The sequence below is a fragment of the Trachemys scripta genome, chromosome 4 (assembly GCF_013100865.1).
Source record: "Trachemys scripta elegans isolate TJP31775 chromosome 4, CAS_Tse_1.0, whole genome shotgun sequence".
Lineage (NCBI taxonomy): Eukaryota > Metazoa > Chordata > Testudines > Emydidae > Trachemys > Trachemys scripta.
Window position 1 is genome coordinate 123,021,599 of NC_048301.1, and position 13,049 is coordinate 123,034,647.

Here is a 13,049-nt window from a genome sequence, read left to right on the forward strand (position 1 = left end):
ATCTGAACCATCCTTTGCCCGTATATAAGGAAGGAAACTACAGCTGCTCAAAGACTAGCTTTGTCTGCACTAATTACAGTTAATTGGGGCATCATGGATGTTTAATCCCTCTATTTAATTAATAAATATTCAAAACAATTGAATTTCTGCCACCATGCTGTTCAATCCTGGTTCAAAAAATCATGTACTTCTCTGCAAATAATAATGTTAATTAATATCCTTAAATACCCAGAAAGTTACTTAATGACACCAAAGATTTGCTGGCCTGGCACTAGTGTGGGATCTGAGTTCAAGTCACAGGGCTAATAACCTGCCCCCCACCTCCCCCGTCTTTTTGGAACCCTATTCACCTCCGGTGTGATAAGAGACTAGATTGCAAGCTCTCTGGGGGGAAGGACTCTCTTTAACAAATGCTGACCCTCGAGCGGGACTCTAAGACATTTCTGTTTTAAGTCAAGGAGATAAACTTAGAGGCCTCCACCCATTCCATATAAAACATGGGAATAACTGGGTATAAGCCCTGAAAAGCAAATATGTTCTGAGTCAGTGCTCCCCATTCTGTCTAATCATTTCAACATGCAGATTTCCAGATGAAGGATGGTGTTTTCTTTAGCTCCCTGTCTCTGACCCAAATTCCCCTTCATTTCAGCAGCTGGATTCAGCACGGCCACAAGGTTCCTTAAGAGGTTAAGCAAGTTGGTTACAGTGCAAACACAGATCAGTGATTCGAATGGGTTCTGTAGCCAAGTAGCTTGGTAATTATTACATGAAATATTGTTTCTTCCAAAAATGACACAAACTCCACATTACAGACACACTCTGTAATTATTTCAAACCAGCTGTTTGGGACCAGATTCCACTCTCCAGGATATGGTGTAAATTTAGAGAAACCACTGAAGTCAGTAGAATTACTCCAGATTTGTGCAGGAGTAACTAACATCAGAATCTGGCCCTTTGAATCTAGAGTTTGCTTGGCGCCAGGGGCGACTCTATGTTTTTTGCCGCCCCAAGCACGGCAGTCAGGCGGTCTTCGGCATCATGCCTGCGGGAGGTCCACTGGTCACGCGGATTTGGCACCATTTCTGCGGATGATCTGCCGGTCCTGCGCCTTTGGTGTACCTGCCGCCGAATTGCCACCGAACCTGCAGGACCGGCGGACCTTCCGCAGGCATGCCACCGAAGGCTGCCTGACTGCCGCCCTCACGGGAACCGGCACGCCGCCCCTCTGCGGCTTGCCGCCCCAGGCACACGCTTGCTGTGCTGGTGCCTGGAACCGCCCCTGCTTGGAGCGGCCTTAGCTTCAGAATGGAAAGTTCCTACCATTCCAACCAATACATTGGTTGTTTAAATCACGTTGTCCAGGGAACAAACTTACACGTACTAAAAAAAAAAGAAAAAGAAAAAAACAGATACAACCATTATATAGAGCTCTGGCTGTCTTTCTCAGAAATATGCACATAACGGACAATGGACTAGATTTTCATAGGAGCTCAGCACTTATTTAGGTACCTAACTAAAAGCCAGTTTTTCAAAACAACTCAGCACTTTGGGTGCGGAGGTCTTTTGGAAATCCAGCCCCGGTAGTGGGTGCTATTAACACTTGAAAATCTGACTCCAAACTCTTTTGAAAATCTGCCTAATCCATTCAAACTCACAAGCTCAATACCTTTTCTTGTTGTTAATATTAGGTGTTTGCTAACTACACAGTGGTCTCCTTGTATAAGGATATATTTGTTGGATGCATTGGAGCAATTTGCTGGATGCCTGTTGAAACTATGCACTACTACTTAAAGTGTGATTCTGCTCTGGAACGTGACAGTAAAAGGCATCATACGTTCTGTATGAAATGTGCCCAATAAGCGGAAAAAAAAGTCTTGCTTTGTGAACCGTCAGTCCCTGCAGACTTTCAGTCTATGAGAGTAAAGCTGGTCTCTTTCCATTTCACACATCATCACCAGAAATCAACATTCTGCTGCCCAAATGCAACCCCTGGGGACACGTACACGAGCCTGTTCTCTGTTCTTGTACATGTGTAACTGGAACTCAGGCTATGTCTGCACTGGGGAGTCTAGCCACTTGTGTAGCTGCGCCAAGTGCAAACTGTTAGTGTAGGCAGAGTAAGACACTACAACCCATGATTTGTATTCATGCAGCTTTCCTCTGCTTGAAAACGGGATATGCTTCATCCACGCCAATTGCGATTTACACCAGCTTTGCCTGCCTACACCCAGGGCTGTAACCAGGGCAAATCCCTGATGCAGACGGTCTGTTAGTGAACAGATCTGATGATGGTGAGCAAGATGGAACTGAACTCACAGCTCATTGTCCTGGAGCTGCGTTGGTTCTGCAGAGCGAACAGGAGAAAAAGGGCACAACGAAAACCCATTAGATGGAAAGAGTCCCACTGATTTTAGGCCTTAAACCAGTAAAAATTTAGGGCCAGATTCCCTCCTCCCCCACTGGAGTTAATTGGCCTAGCTCCATTCGAGCCAATTAACACCAGCAGAGGATCTGGCTCTTATTTTTTGTTGCACTAAAATCAGCCGATATGACTAAATACACTCATGGGAATCAGAATGCGGGAGTACAAAGATGTCTTCTATTGCACAGTCACATTTCCAAATGAAGCTACACTTTAAATGTATGAAAACTGATTTGTCTGGGGAAAAAATGGCCTCTGCAGTCTATTTAGCCCTAATTACCACGCCAAATTTCAACCGTGTATGACTTTTATTAATTGAGATCTTTCAAGACAAAAGAGGCATTTGGACACCAATGCTAAATTTGGGAATTTTAAAGAATGTTATATATAAAAATCAGTGAGACATTAATCAAGAACATTACTTGGAAAATTCAACTGGCCTCTGAAGAGGAATTGACCCCAACTTGCTGCGAAAACAACAGTATTTAAATTATGTAACAAAAGGAGTTTTAGTCCTTCTTTAAGTGGAAACCAGAACACAACGGAGCTACAACCGGTGCCTCCATTCGTGAAAATTTAACGGCAGAACTGTCCCTACATTAATGAAGAACACATTTTTTTGAAAAGGCTCTGCGGCCATAAAGTCTCCAGTCTTCCTGATCCTTCATGATTTGTAAGCAGTTTAGCAAATTAAAATTATATTGAAAAGTAAAGAAAAAAAGCCTCTTCAGCAAATTCCCCAGCCAGACACAATTTGAATCAGTCAGTACGTGAAAACTCGCAGAGACAGGGTTAATAGTGGCAATGTTGCAAGATCTTAAACTACAGGATACTCACTCAAAGAAAGAACACCGACATTTTTATCAAGTAAAAAGGTTACTGAAAATGAATCAAGTAAAATACCCAGACCCGATGTGGATTACATGAGTATTTCATCTGTATACATACATAATTTAAATCGACACACAAGGCATTGCTTACATAAAATGGAATAAACTAAAATATATTCATAGATATGGTTTACTTCAGGTTAATATATTACTATAAATATATAACTTGTATATTATTTACATCAGCTGGGATTTTCAAACCAGTTAGGTACCCAAATCCCATTGAAATTCAACAGGATTTGGGCACCTAACTACTTTGCATACCTTATTAGCAACACAGATTCATAAGTGCCAATTCTGCAAATACTTGTACATATGTTTAACATTACTATGATGAGCGTCCCATTATCTTTAATGGGACTATTCACATTAGTAAAGATAAATACATGCATAAATGTTCACAGGATTGGGGCCGTAGATTGTAAATCCAGCAAGGACCATTATGAATATTTAGTCTGACCTTCTGCATAGCATAGGCTACAGATTTCATCCACTGATGTATAATGATAACATATCATATATAGTTTTTTCATGGATCATCCCTCTGATAACTGCAATATATTCACAATATTGCACATACAGTATCTGTTTATGCTATATATTTTAGAGAACGAGTGACAGTTGAAAATATATACTAGGATTGGTCAAAAATATAAAAGTGCAACTAATTCCCCCCTTTTATTGTATCAGAATTCAAAATTTTGGTCAAAATTTTGATGAAAATTTTGACCAAAATTTTGAAATTTGAAACACATCAACCCACCCTATTACATATACATTGACAAAAATATATTCTCAGTATGTGTTTGTTCCGCTCCACTGCTAAACTAGTGTGCAAGGCATTTAACTCATTACTTCAGTTAAAAAACAGGGCTGGCCACATTGAAGTCAATGGTGAAGCTCTAATATCAGTTCACTGGTACCAGGATTTCACCCCATAATTTTAAAGAAATCTGTAAGGAAACAGGCTTAAACAGCCGAGGTCATCAACTCCTTCTGTCCCAATGATCCATGCCAGCTCCTGAAGTCCTCACTCAGTTTCATCAAAGGATCTCAAAGCACTTTTAGAAACATTAGTTACTTAATCCTCATAAATACTATCGATGCTACACACTAGTTTCAAATAATTCCATGAACATTTACCAAATGTTTGAGTCATAAGTATGGGAGGGGGCTTCCTAATCCACACTTCCCTAACCTGCAAACACAGTAATTATCACCCAGGATTCAGTGATCCAACCCTGCTGCTCAGCAAAGATTTAACCACACCATGCTGTTGCTAGAACTCCAGAGCTTTTTGAATATTATTTATCAGATTCACCAAATAATGCTGGGTATAATCAAATAAGTTTTTCAGCTAAAAGTGTAGTAGCTAACCATTTGCATTGTTGGTTCAACACTATTCAGTGAATCCATTATTTATGAATAACAATTGAATTAATCAATAAACCAGAGTCATTTGCTCTCCCTGATAAGATTCATTAATTCCCAATATAGTATTTTTATACTGAAAGTAACTAACATTTTCCTGTGGTTGTCGTATAAATGAAAACAGTGATGGAGTATTTGGATTCATTTTATATTCCGTTTGTTCATTCCCTTGCTACCTCCGAAAGCTCAGCAACCCACAGTGGGTCTCCCGATCATTTGTGTGACACGCTGACCAATCTTACATGATCTTGTTTTTACCCTACTGATAAAAGGTCAACAATAATATAAATGAGACAAATAGGTCCATGTCAATTAATTATGAATGGTGTGATAAGGTCATCAGAGCATTTTGGATTCAGAATTATTCAGGCCAGGTTTCTTAAGGGATCACTGGCTAACGGCAAGCATCTGTGGTCTGATTTCAGCAATGCATTTAGGTCCCAGTTCAACAAAGCCCTCAACTCTAAGTACACACTTACTTACACACTTCTGTTAGTCTTAAAGGTGCCACAGGACCCTCCGTTGCTTTTTACACACTTACATTCATCCCTATTCAGCAAAGCATTTAAGCACTAGGGGTTGGATTTTGGAACTTGTGCTCTTAAATCACATAAGCCCAGATCCTCAAAAGTGTTTAGGGTCCTAATTCCCACTTACTTCAATGAGAGCTAGGCACCTAAATATCTTTCAGGCTCTTTTGGAAAATCCCACCTTAACTCCCACTGAAGTCAATGGGATTTAGGCACATGCTTAAAGTTAAGCATGTGCTTATGTGCTTTGCTGATTCAAAGCCCTATATATCCAGACCAAAGCATTGAAAAGTGGAGGTTGGAGTAACAGCAGTTCTGCCTAAAGAGCTGAAGCTAATAAAATTCCTGCCTAAAAATTAAGGTGAAGTTGCATTTGTTAGCACTTAAGAGCCGTTCGAGAGCGTCCTGGAGTTTAAGAGTTAAATAAAACCTTCAAATGTTAGCAGGCCAGGAAATACAGAATTAAAGCTGCACTTCTCAATGAAGAGGAATACGGTAAAGTAAGTTCTCTCTCTCACCTTCCCCCCCTTTCTATTTCTTGGCTACAAAATGGCAAAACAAAAAATAGAAGAATTTTATAACTGTGTTTAACAGCTTTAATTTCAGGATGTCATAATTCAAGATCCCCTTGTTTGGTTCACTCTAAATTTTGCAGGAAAAATTCTACCTCCGCACCAAATTTAACCCATAAATTTTGAGACTGATATGAAGGGTTTTGTGTTGTTTTACATTTTAGGGAGTCATCAAAATCAGGCTTGCAATGGAAACCAAAGTGCAACCTGAATAAAATTTGAATTAAATCCCCCGAATCTGCTCTCACTTCCACAGGTGTAAATCAGGAGTACCTCAGTGAAAATCAGAGTTATGTTGGTATAAAAGTAGCATGAGATCAGAATCAGATCCCATCAGACTAGATTTTTATTATAGGATTTTCAGTTTATAAATTTATGCTTCAACATTCATGGTTGTGGCTATCATGTTTTGGCCACACTGATTTTTCAGCTGCTCTGGCATTTACTGAAATAATGTTGTTCACCTGTTTTAGATCTGATGTGTTGGCCCTTTTTTGAATATCCGTGCCTGGTGGGGGAAACTTGCAGATTATAGGTCAAATTTCAAACATGCCTCAGTCTAAATTCCATTTCTCCGCATATAAATTTGCACATATAATTATTTTTGTGAATTTGTGACTGCAAATGACTGAATTTATGTGCACAAAATCCATTAAAACTTGATCTTCATGTGCCCATGGCACTTGATCATTTTTGTGCAAAAGTGACAGGATACAAACATTTGCAATCACAAATCTGCACATGCAGAAATAGTGGGCACTTCTTGGAAATGTGGTCCTGTGTGTGCTGAAAACAACTATATTTATCATAACAATATTTTGTACTTCTTTGGAGTTTTTCATCTGCGGCGCTCACTGTGCTTTACATCTCAAATATAGGTAGTGTAGAACAAATCTATGAAGTAAATTCTGCCATGTTTACTCGGGGGATCTGAACAGAATGCAACTCACTTACATTAATTCTAATGTAGGAAAGTTGCATGTCCTAAAAGGAGACAATAAGAAGAAGAGACTAACTATGTAAATATGTACTATTATGATAGTGTATAGGGGGCCCAATCAGCATAAGGGCCCCATTTTGCTAGGCACTGCGCATAAACAGAACACAAGCCAGTCTCTTCCCCAAACAGCTTACCGTCTAATTAGCCAAAATGGACAAACAAAAATAGACCAAAAATTGACAAGCAAAATGTCAAAGGTACAAGCCTTTACATACATTTAAAAAATAAGCTATCCCTAAATACCTCCACCCTATTGGGCACTGGAGAAATGCACCCAGCTTTGTGGCATTGCAATGCTATAATATAGGCATCTGGAAAACAACCTATAAACCAGATAAAGGATAATAATAAACTGCTTTAATAATTTAATTGGAATGATCTTGGCATCAAGAAAAAAAACCCTACTTCAATCACATGTGGAGGCTTAGTTGATCATTACCGTTTTTATAATACACTCACTGTGGCTTAATGAGATGGCTATTCTATGCTAAACAAGCATCAGTTGTTTTGGAAGAGTTCATCAATTCCAGCAGGGCAGCACAGAATTGTCTCTCCTGCAAAGCTGCTGATTCTCAAAGAACAGGCTTTAATTACACTGACTGGTATTTGTAGATGTGTACTCTGTAGATTTTCATACAGTTTATCTATGCTAATTGGACATTAACTTTTTTAATCAGTTTAGAGACTGTAAAACACTGAAAATATTTTTCCTTCTCGCAGGTTCCGTTGCATCACTTACTCAGTGAGTCTAATCCTGCCGTTCTGACAGGCACAGAGCTCCCATTGCTCTGTGTCCTTTACCCCATAGTCCTTTACACCAGTGCCTGTGCAAAGTGGGGGGTAAGATGCCAGCACATCAGAATGGTAACAGTTTACACCCACTGGTGTGGATGACTTCTCCATAGAGAATTGGGTATTTTTGTCTGTGTAAAGAATGCAGGATCGCCATCATGTTTACCTGACCCCGGAGCCAGCAGTAGCAGCCGCAGCATTGCAGGGGAATCCATTGACATTGGAAAGGTTGTGCCAAGCATATTCGTGCAGATGATTCTCGCTCGGGCTGTTTGTTATCGCCACAGCTCTTTCTCAAGCCCCCTTTTCCTGCAGAGCCTCCAAGCTTCCTCTGCATTCAGGCTCCGGTGAGGCACAAGCTGAAACTGCCATTTCCAAGCGGCAATGAGAAGGGGCTCCGTCTGCAATACCCCCGCATGGAGCAGCAGCTGGAAAGAACGCTCTTTCGTCCACCTGTCGCATCCTGTCTGACATGTATGTTGAGAGCTCTCTAGGACACGGGCTGTCTTTTTTGTCACTTGTCTGCACAAGAACCTAGCACAGTGGCACCCTGATGCTTGATCGGGCTTCTTATAAGCTTTTGTAATATAAACTACTAATTAGGAGGGGGCTTATTATCTCCTGGAGACAGGCACAAGCATTGCAATGTGGACCAAGATTGCAAATACACCCAAAGTATTGAGGTGTCTAGATCCAGGTTTTTGGTTTAGCTGCATTACAAAGACAGCCGTGAGATTCACACACAGGGTATGTCTACACAGCATACCACTGGGTGGCGGCATGTGTAGTTACATGCCACAGTCAAAAGCGGGCTGTTGTGTCCACACTGAGGTGTGTCGCTACACAAGTCCGTGAAAGGCTCTGGCAGGGGGGAGGCAATGGGGAAAGGCTCTGGAGCTGCTGGAGTCCTTCATGGTGGCAGGGAAAGGCGGTGGGGAGGCAGAGGGACACGATCCTGCTAAAAATAGCTTGTAGACATGGGAGGCACTGCTCGGGCGTGTAGAGAGCCATGTACCAAAAGGATACAGATGTGTGTTTACTCCACTCACCTGAGCAGTGCCTCGCCACCTGCTATTTATGCTCATGCTATGGGGCGTGCAGTGTATGTATGCTACACGCCACTATAAGGAGTGTACAGTGTAGACATATCCCCAGACACAGGCTCAGAGTTCGAATCAGGGTTTAGGCTAACCTCCATTTTCACTTTTACATTTACATGTCTACCCCTGTGCTGAGACACGGAGAATATGAGTTGTTACAATCCCTAGCTCCTGTCAAATGGTAGCAGCTCATGCCTTTAGCCCTGGTTCAATCCCTGGTGTGCCATCAGACTCCAGTGGAAAATTTTCCTAATGTTAATATGTCGTCCTACTGAGTTTCACAATCACTAGTAAAGAATGAGGCACAACGGTTCTTTACTTTCTGTGGCCTCCTGAGAAGCACTTAGGCCTGGTCAAACTAGACCACTGATCCAGATAGTCTGCTATCCCATGCCCACCAGCGACCAGTGCCAGATACATGAGAGAGAGCTGTAAATCCTCATAATATATTGCATGTTGCAATGCAATAAATAAAGTGGGAGGAGAATTTCTCCCTGTCCCCAGCTGGTGATCAGAATGCAAAAGCATCTAGACAACTACATATCAATCAACACCAGAAGAGATGAAAAGCAACAGGAGCCAAAATTTGCTACGTTCCCCTCTGCAGACTGTTTTTCTCCAACTATCAACTTAATTCAAGGAAGTCCAGTGGCCTGTATTACATGGGGGGGAGGAGAGGGGAAGTCAGGCATGATGATCCCAATGGCACCTTTGGGCCTTGAACTCTATGAATCTATACCTCTTCCCATGGCACATCACAGGCTTGGCACAAATTCCCACTTCCTGGGAGACAGCATGAAGTGGAGAGTGGGAAGAGAGGAAGGGAGCACATGGGAGAGGGGACGAGAGCAGTGAGAAGGGGTAGAGATCTGAGATGTAGGCAAGGGGAGAGTCATGTAGTGACACAGGGGTGAGGATGAGGAGCCTGAACGTAATGGGGAACTGAAAAGTTGCAGATACAATGAGATGTGGTCGCCAGCGAGGACTGGGACCGTCAGCACCAAAAGCAAAGGCTCTTCGACGTGAAGCTAAAAAAGCACCTGTTAGCTGTGAGCAAATTACAGGCTATTAGAGTTGGCTACTAGACGGAAACAAATTCACATATGAGATGATTTATTACCTAAGAACCCAGGTATCCTAACTGTTCCTTGCTCTAACCAGTCCCCTGCTGCTACCATTCGACCTCACTATCTCGCTTGCAATTGAATAAAGAACCCCAGTCGATGTATCATAGAGGCAGGAGAGAAACCCAGCCACTAGTAAGTATGTTCCAGAACTTCAGAGTGACTGGGCTGGACTGTGCATAATGGAGAGAGACTAAATCTTTTCCTCCAAAACAAGTACAGTGTAGAGTTAAGTTGATCACAGAGCAACTGCTGAACTGTAGGGGCTGGGTTACTAAATCAAGCTAACTGCAGAAAAATAAAGTTGTTTAGTCTGTGGCTATAATTTCTGGGAGAGTCAAGCTGCTTGTGCAAATCATCTATTCCTGCGTTCAGATGTTCCTCCCTTTCTATTCAGTATGGACAAGTTCAATACAGTGCCATGGTCCCTTTCTCCAGGACAGTCAGATCGGGTGTAATTACAGAAATTCTTTGTCTGTTCCTACCAGGGCAATCCAGGGTGCCGTCCCCCCTCTGCCCTGCCTGGCGTTCCCATGCTAGGACATAGTGCTGTTACTGAATCACACACTTGACTGCCCCTCCTTCCCACGCCAGGAACCTGACTCCAGCTCTTCCACACCTCAGCCTCCTGCAGCATAAAATGGACTGTAGGGCTGGTGTCCTTCCTTGTGTCAGGGCTGCTTGGCTCCACTCCATTGTAGCAAAGCGCCCCAATGCCTGTTTACGTGGCCTGGGAAGATCACCCCTGCGCAGGGGAGCCCTTGGTGGCAGAGCGCCACCGGGGAAGGCTGTTGTGCCACCTTCTGTGTTGTCCCTCCCTGCAACCAGGTTAGGGAGCATGTCTGGGGAATAGGGAAGGTAGCAGCGTCCCCTGTACCATAGTGATTCTGGGGCCCTTAGGTCCATTGGCAGCCAGTGTAACTTTCAGCAGCCCTCAGACTGCTCTAATTTATACTGGTGGGCCAGCCCTGTGCTCAACCTGGCGCCGAATCGGGGAGCGCACAGTTAATGAAAAGCCACCTATTTCCACAAACCCCTTTCCTGAGCTACACTGTGCACCCCTCCACCGCAGCCAAGGATGGGAGCGGAGATTTCCCCAATATTTCATCTTCCTGCGCCAGACGACAGCTCTCAGTGCACAGCAAATCCTGGGTCTGATTTCTAGCGAGTTTCATCTGCCCATCGATTTTCCCTCTCCCTTTCCACTCGTCTTCAGAGGACGCTGAAACAAACCCGGCTGTGCTCAGAGGATTGTCTCCCAATAGGGTATACAGGTACATTAATGTCCTGCAGCAATGCACCAGTGCCTTTGAGAATAAGGAAAGACTTTCTCTCCCCTCTGTGGGTTAATTGCCAGGCATAGCTAGCCAACGGGACATAACACATTGGTGCTACTAAACACTGTCACAGAGCCCTCTCTCTGACCAATACTTTTACACACACAAGCCTGAGCGTGGGTACGGGACACCACTGGTGTCACTGAAATTTGCTGAACAAAACAATCAAAGCCATATGGGAAGCAATACAATCCAGCAGAACACAGCTTTACTTTGCATAGCGGCTTCCATGCAAACTGCATCACAAGGCGCTTTGAGTTCAATGCTACAAGGCAGTAGGTGGTAAATGACTGCTCGACTGCCAATTCTTCAGATTCATGAGCCTCATCTCCCAAGCTAAAGTTTACAGGTCAATACATAAAGGATAACACAAAGCACAGGAAATGTCAGTTACACAAAGCACAGGAAATGTCAGTTACAGAGCTGGTCAACCACCCAACCAACCAACAAAAAAAGTAAAACACTTTCCCCCAAAATGGCTTTTTTATTTAAAAAAAATTCTCATGGGACAAAATTAGTTTCTGCTGAAATGTTTTGGTGTTTTGATAAAAAACAGAAACAAATTTTCCAGTTTTGTTTTTTTCCCTCTTTTTTTTTTTCATTTTGCCACTGGAGAAGGGGAGAGCAAAGGGTTCAGAGAGGATGAAAAAAGGAGAACATTTTTCTTTTCGGGGGGGAGGAGAAACTTTTTTCACAAAAAATAATCACTATTTCTTGACTAGTAATTTCCCCATCTGCTCTGAAGGTGGCAGGCCTGTCCCATCGCTGCACTTTGTGTACCAAGAAGCCCTGAAGTGGGGAAGGGTGGAGGTAACTGACTCTGTGAGGAATCCCCATCAGCCTCTCAGGCCAGATGACTGCAGAGCTAAAGGAAAGGGGGACGGATAGGTGTGTAGGGGGACCAGAGGTCCCAATTTTACAGGGACAGTCCCGATTTTTGGGTCTTTTTCTTATATAGGCACCTATTACCCCCCACTCCCGTCTCGATTTTTCACAATGCTGTCTGGTCACCCTATAGGTGTGCGACAAGCTCCCATCAAGGACGAGAAGGGGGACAGTTTCCCTTCTGGGAAGATTGAGACAGACATCTTCTCTAGCGCCAGAAATGTATGAGTGAAAATCTAGAGCAGGGAGGGGAGTTTCCACCAGGTTAATTCCCTGCCTCAGACACTGCCTCGTCGGAGTTGGCAGAGACATCTGTGGGTGGTGATGGAGAAGGGAAAGTGGGGAGAAAACAGGCGAATGAAGACAGCAACAGCTGGAGGGTGCACAGGGGACCTGCAGTTAAACTCGGGGGGAGGGGGAGGTTAAGGAATGGACTCCCCAGCTAGCAATTTATGGCCGGTATGGGGGCAAATCCCACCATCACTGTTTGTCTGAGAGAAGAGCCTAGAGACTCCAGCTGAGCTCAGGGCCCAATGCGCTCAGTAGTGTATGCACATATAGTAAGAGATAACCCTTGCCTTGAATATCTACAGTTTAATAGACAACGGCTTGGAAAGGAAGGATTACTATCCCCATTTTACAGATGAGGGGACTGAAGCACAGAGAGATTCAGAGCAACATCTTCTGTCCTACCATAAGACCGTGCTACCTCTCCAACACTGATGGAAGGGTTCCAGGGAAACCCCGCAAGTCCAGGCTGGGGGAGATTCCCCTGCTAGTGGGCAAAACTATCCCATCTCAGAGAACAATCTGGCTCGGTGTGTTTCGGCTCCTGTCGCCAGGACTGAGTGTGTGCACAGTGATTCATTTCTGTGGCAAAGGCTCTGTGTTGACATTCAGAGGAGCCTTATCGCAGGGCTCTGGTCCTTTGGGGCCGGGCTGTTCCGGCTGCTATAAGGGCAAAGC

General features: G+C 43.4%; 1 protein-coding gene across 2 annotated transcripts in view; it reads right to left on the bottom strand.

Moving 5' to 3' along the window:
- Positions 1-8,196, bottom strand: part of RHEX (regulator of hemoglobinization and erythroid cell expansion) — a 28,653-nt gene extending 20,457 nt beyond the window's left edge. For both annotated transcript variants that reach the window (XM_034767151.1, XM_034767152.1), the window contains exon 1: positions 7,804-8,196. The gene's annotated coding sequence lies outside the window, so the exon portion shown is untranslated. The remainder of the gene's footprint in view (positions 1-7,803) is intronic.
- Between the last annotated feature and the right edge of the window lie 4,853 nt (positions 8,197-13,049).